Genomic DNA, 8,268 nt, shown 5'->3' with positions numbered 1-8,268 from the left:
TTCACCACTGCATGGATCTCATCGTGTCCATCAGATCATGATCAGTCCATGCGCCGATTGTGAGCTATGACAAAGCACAGTCCACCATGGACTTGCAGGCTACACATGCACTTGGGCCGCCCAGTGCACTGTCGGGCCTGGCCTGCACCACCATCGGCTTGCACTGGCCTGTGGGCCCTCCGACGGCCGTGGGCCATATCATATACTTTTGATACCTTCTCTTATGCGTATCTTCTCCGTTTGAAATCTATTTGGACTATTCTTGGGCTCGTTGATTTCATTTATCATCTTAGACCTCATTTTAGGCTTACTGTGGATCGAATCTTGAGATATTTTTTTAACATTGCAGTCACTGATGTATCAGCCTAGATAGTCGATATCGGCTTCAAGAAATGTAGATTTTGGTTAGGTGATTTTTCCCCAAAGTTGACTCTCACCTCGACGGTCTTAAAGATGGTAGAAACATCAAAGCTGCATCGACCGAACGCGGATCCTCCAAATGATCATCAAATAACTGATTTACTTTTTTGCTCTTCCTTTTTTTTGTAGATGTCTATTTTGCAACTTCTGTAAGAAGTTCATTATTGAAATAAAATTTAAAATTTTTATTTCACTTGCATTCACTATCTTGTTGATCGTGTTATGGTTCAAATTTAATTATGTATGATCTTTACATTAAGGGATCCCACAGAGATGTCCGTAAAGCGACCATCTCATTGGGTTTGGCTTTGTAGTTGCTGAAGTAGGTGGATTGAGGATCCTTGTAGGTTAGCCCTCCGAAGGTCCTTTTAGATTAGCCTTCACTTGTTGCTGAAGTTGACGGGCTGAGGATCCTTATAGGTTAGTCTTTTAAAGATCTTTTTAGGTTAGTTTTCACTTGTTACCGAAGTTGACAGGCTGAGTATCCTTATAGATGAGCCTACCAAAGATTCTTTTAGGTTAGCCTTCGCTTTTTGCATGACTAAGATCTGCTTGGGTATAACTCGCTGAAGTGCGAGTGACCTTCAAAGGTCTTTGTAGGTTAGCCCCCACTTGCTAGTCATCGAAATCTTCTGTCCGTACAGTTTGGATCAGTAGATATTGGAGGTCTTTATAGGTTAGCCCCCACTTTTTGCATGATTAAGGTCTTCATGGACCATTGGCTCACTAAAAAGCAAGCAGTCTTTAGGGATCCTTGTAGATTAACCCCCGCTGCTTAGCCACTAGGTCTTCATCGAAGATTGGGAAAAGAGTTGTTGCACCGAAGTTTCTTTTGGAGAAGTTTGGGGGCCACAATTGTTGGCTCTTCATTGATCAAAGTTGGTCTCCAAGTCAGCTTACTGGGAACCCAAGCATCTGTCCATGATGCACCTTGGGACTCTGTTTGTCATAATGGTGAGTGGAATCTTCTAAGAGAATGGATTTAGGATTTATTGCGGATTATTCTCTGGTTGCCATGTGGTGAGCCCAGATGATTCTCGAGTCATCTTGCTAATTATGCTTTGATGGTGGGAATGTGCCATAAATGATAGTGACGATTGACATTTCGAAGTCAGATGCATGGCACAATTTGGTTGGTGGTTGGGTGGGTGCATGCCGCTTGAAATCTATATAAATAGTCTTCTTCACAGCTAATATATTCACAAATTTCTATCTTCCCTTTCATCAACCTGCAAAATGGAGCCTACTCCTCGACAAGTTAAGGAAGCAGCCAGGAAGAAAGCTGAGTATCTTAGGGGAAAGATTCCGGCTAAGCATGTGAGGGCCACATTGCTGGAATCTTTTGGTACAAGTTATGCACCCCCACCACGAGAGTCTCAGGTGAGGGATCTTTTATTGCTACAGGAGCAGCCCATTTGGGTACTATGGAGGAGGCATTTGTTGAAGCCCAACTTCACTATGTTGTGGAGTACAAGACTTTAGAAGCCTTCAAAGGGGAGCTTCTTGAAGTTTCAGCTACCGGCTTCACCTATTGACGGTTGAGCAATCTTATATTGTAATTGACTTATTAATAAATAAAATATATTTTTGATATTTTCATCACAAGTTTTCATCTTCTAATGAACTTCATTATTGTGATGAAGTCCTTAGGACTATTTAGGTTCGATAAAGAGAAGATTTATCGATTAGTTTCTAAAACTGTTCACGACCAAATGATAGGCTGTTAATAAGGACGACAGCTTCTATCGAGCAGAGGTCACTGTAGGCCATATGGGTTGGTTGTCCTCTTAACCAAAGAGTGTGGAGATACTGGTATGGCATACAGGTGAGATGTAAGGATACATCATCATTGAACGTGACCAACTCCAGAGCATTCTGCTGTCGAGAATGTCTTGATGGGATATAGGTATAAGTATCCCTTAGACCTGAGATCGCTTCAGTGATTTGCAAGTAACTCACTGTGCTTTGATACTAGACTAACTAAATTTTTAATTCAATGATGGAAGGCTTCTAGGCACAGTCAAGTACTTGCGAAGTCAGAGTGTGATCAAGATGGGATTGACCACTCCAAGAGTTGGAGAAGAATGAGTCGTTGTATTTCAATTTAGCAAAACTTTGGCCAAGATAATCCATCAGATGGATTTGATATTTTAAAATACAACGTGGACAACCTAATCAGAGTTGACAGTTGAACTCTGAGGTGTCCTATGAACATTTTGATCAAGAAAATGAATTACATGGAAACTATATCCGCATGGGTTCTAAGGATGTTGTTCTACACATTCGACCTATCCGACCGTCGGGTACCATTGCTAGATGATCACTTTGATTGGTATAAAAATTTATTCCTATACTACCAGCTTAGGTTCAGACCTATGAGATCACATATATTAGAGTTCATGATTCGATCGGATGGTTGATCAACGATTAAGAATCGTTCTAGGGTTAAATGATCAATATGATTGATATTTAACCTAGTGCAAGTGTTGCAGGAGGATCAAGTTCAATTGATTTATTGGATAAGCCAAGTGTAAGGAAAAACTAGTCCTAGTTCAAATAGGACTTAGGTCATCCTAATTTCTAATTTGATTAAAAAATTAAATCAGATTTAAATCTAATTTAATCTGATTAAATTAGGCTCTTAATTGGGTTAAGACCTATTTTAATTAGGTTAATTTGATTTTGGTTTGATTTGGTTTGAGAAACCAAATTTGAACAAGTCATAGATTGAATCCTAGTAAGATTAGGATTCCACCTTGCGCCACCTTAGCCTCCCACGCCCACTCTCTCTTATCCCACACCCACTCTCTCTTATTTTGTGTGACAAAACCTTCTTTCCAGGTCTTCACACATGCCCAAAACTATCCTCTCTTTCTCTCTTACATGAAATGTGGTTGTGGATCAAGTCAAAGTAGAAATTAGTTTGGATTTCAAATTCTATGAGATAGAGTTTTAGGAAACCAAAACTCTTTCCTTGTGGCACTGATTTTATCCAGATTTTTTTTGAAATTTTTGTGATTTTTATAGTACATAATATGCACCCTTTGTTGGTGGTCCACAGCAGAAAAAGAAGGAGAGGACACCCAAGAGTTGGGCGCCCCTTGTCTTGTCTTGTTTGGATAATTCTTGACTAGATATTTGACCTAGACAAGGACTCTTCATATCTCTCTATTTAAAATAAATTTTTTTATGAAATTTTCATGGAACATAGAGCATTGAGAGACTTTTGGGGCATCCAAAAATCAAGAAGAAAGAATCTTGGAGCATGGAGATCTAATAGACACAAAACTAGGTGTCTGGATTAGAGCAAAGAGAAGAAGAAGAGGGTCTTCTTCTAGAGTTGCTGGGTTCATCTCTTTTCTTCCTCCATCTGTAAGTTTTCTGAGAGTATCTTATCTAAAACTCTTTTTCCTACTTTTCATCTTTGAAAGAGTCCAAATCAAGAAGGAGGTATTTGATTGACCATCGAAGAAGGATCAGCGCAGTACTAGCATACTGTGCTGATTTTCTAAACCAGAACTTCTGATCGTGATTCGTGGACTCGTGTAGATGACTCCTAAAGGCCGGATATATGTGTAGCTTACAACATCATCCTCAAATCTGAATCAGTAAAGTTAGAACGTCTAGCTTACAAGGTAATAGATCTGATCTATTATATTTTACATACATTAGATGTAGTATAGAAATATGTTGATATGATCAATATGTAGTTCTTGCTCTTTATATTTTAATTTTTGATTTAATATCATGTAATAATCATGTAATTGAATTTTATATCTAGAGATTCTTTGATTTTATAAGATAAATTTTGATTTATTTTAGTCTTCCGCTGTCTGATCTTGAAAACGTTTCAAGATCTAACCCTGAAATCTTAGATCTGGTTCCTTCAATCTACACCACCTTCATCTTAGGAACCGCGACAAGAAGGTCGCAGCATTCTCTTCAGACGAGGATTAGGCCCTCCTTGTCCTGGATCTTGGTCTTGATGAAGTTGAAGTGCTTCTGGTCCACTGGAACGCCTTCCCTTCTCTTTTTTATTATGTGACATTTTTCTAGCATCAATTTTGTAAATGTAAAATGAAATGAAAAAAGGGTTATTTTTTTATGTACTTCTCTCGTGGATGTGTTTTTCTTTATAATTGTAGCATTTTTTTTCTTTTTCTCTTCCCTCTTTATATCTGGCGAGTTAGACTCCTTTGGAGAGTTGTAATAAGTTAGTCTTCGAAGGGAATTCGCATTGAAATTACCATTTCATCAAGGAACAAGAGAAGAGTGATGATATCCTAAGAAAAATATATTTTATTTGAGGAATAATTAACATATTATTGGTAATACATTCAAAGATTTTCATGGTCGAGGTAGGGGCGTTCCATCCAGTTGCTTGAAATGATAGGTCTCCGATCTGATGACTTCATCCACTTGATAAGGATCTTTCCAATTTAGAGACAACTTTCTGCATTTGGTAGATTGAGAGACTTTGGCTCGACATAGGACCAGATCACTAGCTCTGAACTCTTTCTTTCGGACATGAAAGTTGTAGTACCATGCTATCCTTTGCTGATAGACGGCCATTCATACCCGTGCTTTCTCATGAACTCCTTCGAGCGGATCCAAATTTGTACGAAGCTGCTCCATATTACTTTGGCCATCATAGTTCTCCACCCGATGTGAAGGGAGTTTGATTTCTATTAGAATGATGGCTTCCGTTTCAAAGGAGAGGTTGAAAGGAGTCTCTCTAGTGGCTATCCTTTGAGTGATTCGGTAAACCCAAAGTATGCTATGCAACTCATCCACCCATGCTCCTGTAGCCTGACTGATTCTAGCCTTTAATCCCTGCAAAAAGGTGCGGTTAGTTACCTCAGCCTCTCCATTGACCTGCAGGTGTCTCACCGAAGTGAAGTGTTGGGCAATGTAATAACTTTGACAGAACTTAATAAGTTTGGAGCCTGAAAACTGACGTTTGTTGTCGATGATCAGTGCCCATGAGAGATCGAATAAACAAATAATAAATTTTTAGATGAAGTCGATCACTTTGGCTTCAATGATTTTGGCAAGGGGCTTGGCTTCCACCTACTTGGTGAAGTAGTTAATGACCACAAGCAAGAACTTTCTCTGACCTGATGCTGGTGGAAAAGGATCTAAAATATCGATCTCCCACTATGCAAATGGCCAAGGAGCGGCTATCAGAGTTAGTGGGATAGCCGGTTGATACTAAACATTTGTGTTCCGTTGACACCAGTCACATTGCTTGATGAAGTTTGCCGCATCATCCTACATTATCAGCCAGTAGTAGCCCTATTGAAGTATCTTGTAAGCCAATGATTTACCATCCAGATAACTCCCACATACCTCTTCATGCACCTCTTGAAGGACATACTCAGCTTCAAAAGGATGAAGACATCTGAGAAGTGGCAAGGAGAAGGATCATTTGTAGAGCTTGTCTTCGTAGAGGACATAGCGGGAAGCTTGATATTTGATCTTTTGGACCTCCTCAGAGTCTACAGACAATACTCCATCTCGTAGAAAATGGATGAATGGATCCAGCCAATAAGGTTCGCCATCAATCTATAGGATCAGGATCAATTCTTCAGTACTGGGCTTCTTTAGAATCTCAAGGAATATCTTTTAAGTTAGATCTTTTGGGACCGATGTCACCAACTTAGATAGCAGATCAGCTCTTGAATTTTTGAATCCGGGTATTTGCTAAATGTCAAAGCCATCAAATTTTGAAGCTAGATCTTTCATCTTTTGGAGATATTTCTTCATATTCTCTTTCGAGCTTTAAAGTCTCCCTTCACTTGTCCGACCACTAATTGCGAATCAGTATAGTTCCTTAGCTTTTTCACCTTAAGCTCCCTTATGATTCTGAGTTCGATAATAAGAGCTTTATATTCAGCTTCATTATTGGTTGTCAGAAAGTCAAACCTCAGGGCATACTCTGTGATAACCCCTTCGGATCCGAGAAGTAATAGACCTACTTTCGATCCCATGGAGTTCGATGAACCATCCACATGTACTACCCAGAAGTCATCCGACTCTCTTGATAAATTGGGTTCCATCGATACATCCTCTTCATGAATCAGTTCTGGCATTTCTCAATTGTCTAGGATGGTGTATTCAACAACAAAGTCTGCCAAAATTTGAGCTTTGATGGAAGGCCGAGGTTGAAATTTTATCTCAAACTCAGCAAGTTCGATTGTCCACTTCGCTAATAGCCCAGAAGTATCAGACCGATGTAGGACTGTCTTGATTGGTTGATCAGTCAGCACTGTAATAGGATGTGCCTAGAAGCAAGGCTGAAGTCTCTGAGCAGCAATGATGAGGATGAAAATTAGATTTTCTAACTTGATATATTTGGTCTCTGCATCATGTAGGACTTGGCTGATATAGTAGATCGGTCTCTGGACTTTGTCCTGTTCATGGACCAAGACTACACTTATGGCTGTTGGTAAGACCGCCAGATATAAATAAAGTTCTTCATCAAGCTTTGGTTTGCTAAGTGGTGAAGAGCTAAAATATTTCTTCAACTCCTCAAAGGCTTGCTAGCACTCTTCGGTCCATTAAAATTTTTTTAATTATCTCAAGGTTTAAAAGAACAGAAGACAGCATTGGGCCGATCTTGAGACAAACTAGTTTTATGCTGCCACTTTGCCTATGAGACATTGAACTTCTTTGATATTCTTGGAGAGCCCATCTCCTGTATGGCTCGATTTTTTTTGGGGTTGGCCTCTATTCTCCAATTTGAGATACATTTGACATCATGAAATCTAAAACCTTATCTGAAGTGACTCCAAAGGCACACTTAGTCGAATTCAACTTTATTTGATACTTTCTCAGGATAGCAAAGATCTCCTCAAGGTCTTCAATATGAGTTCTGGAGGTCCTACTCTTGACAAACATATCATCTACATAGACCTCCATGTTTCGTTCAATCTAATTCTTGAAGATCTTCTTTACAAGGTGCTGATAGGTTGCACCTATATTTTTTGGACCAAAAGGCATGACCCTGTAACAGAAAAGATCCCGATCAGTAATAAAAATTATTTTCTCCTCATCTTTCAGTGCCATTCGAATTTGATTGTATTCTAAAAAAGCATCCATGAAGGTGAGGAGCTCATGCCATGAAGTTGCATCTACCAGCTGGTCGATGGAGGATAAGGGATAGCTATCCTTCGAACATGCCTTGTTGAGATTTATGAAGTCGATGCAGATCCTTCATTTACCATTCACCTTCTTTACCAGGATCACATTTGTGATCCAACTTAAATAGGTGACTTCTCGGATGAAGCCTACATCCAATAGTTTGTCCATCTCTTTGGCTATTACTTTCTATCATTCGAGCATAAAACCTTTTTTCTTCTATTATGGGCCAGTAGCTCAAGTTGACACCTAGCCAATGCATCATCACCTCTAAATTGATACCTGATATATTTGCTGGGGTCCAGACGAACACGTCCATATTCTTCTGCAAAAAGGAGATGAGATGTCATTTGGTTACCTGATCGAGTTTTAACCCGATCTGGATGGTGTGCTCCTAGTTGCTGTCATCCAGTGGGATCATCTTCAGGTCCTCCATCGACTTTTCTCACTCTTTAGATAGCTCATCCCAAGTGTTCAGTCCATCTACTGGGTAAGCTTTAGAAGGTCTCGTGCCATGAAGTGCGATGTTGTAGCACCATCATGCCAAGGCCTGATCTCCGTGGATTTCACCAACTTTGAATTCTATTACGAACTTCATCTTTAGATGGTAGATGGATACTATATCTTGGAGCACATTGAGTCCCAAACATCCGAAGATGGCATTGTAGGTCGAAGGTGTCCAGACCACTAGGAAGTCAATATGAATCT

The sequence above is a fragment of the Elaeis guineensis genome, chromosome 8, assembly GCF_000442705.2.
Source record: "Elaeis guineensis isolate ETL-2024a chromosome 8, EG11, whole genome shotgun sequence".
NCBI classification, from domain to species: domain Eukaryota; kingdom Viridiplantae; phylum Streptophyta; class Magnoliopsida; order Arecales; family Arecaceae; genus Elaeis; species Elaeis guineensis.
Note: the sequence above shows the minus strand (reverse complement) of the source record.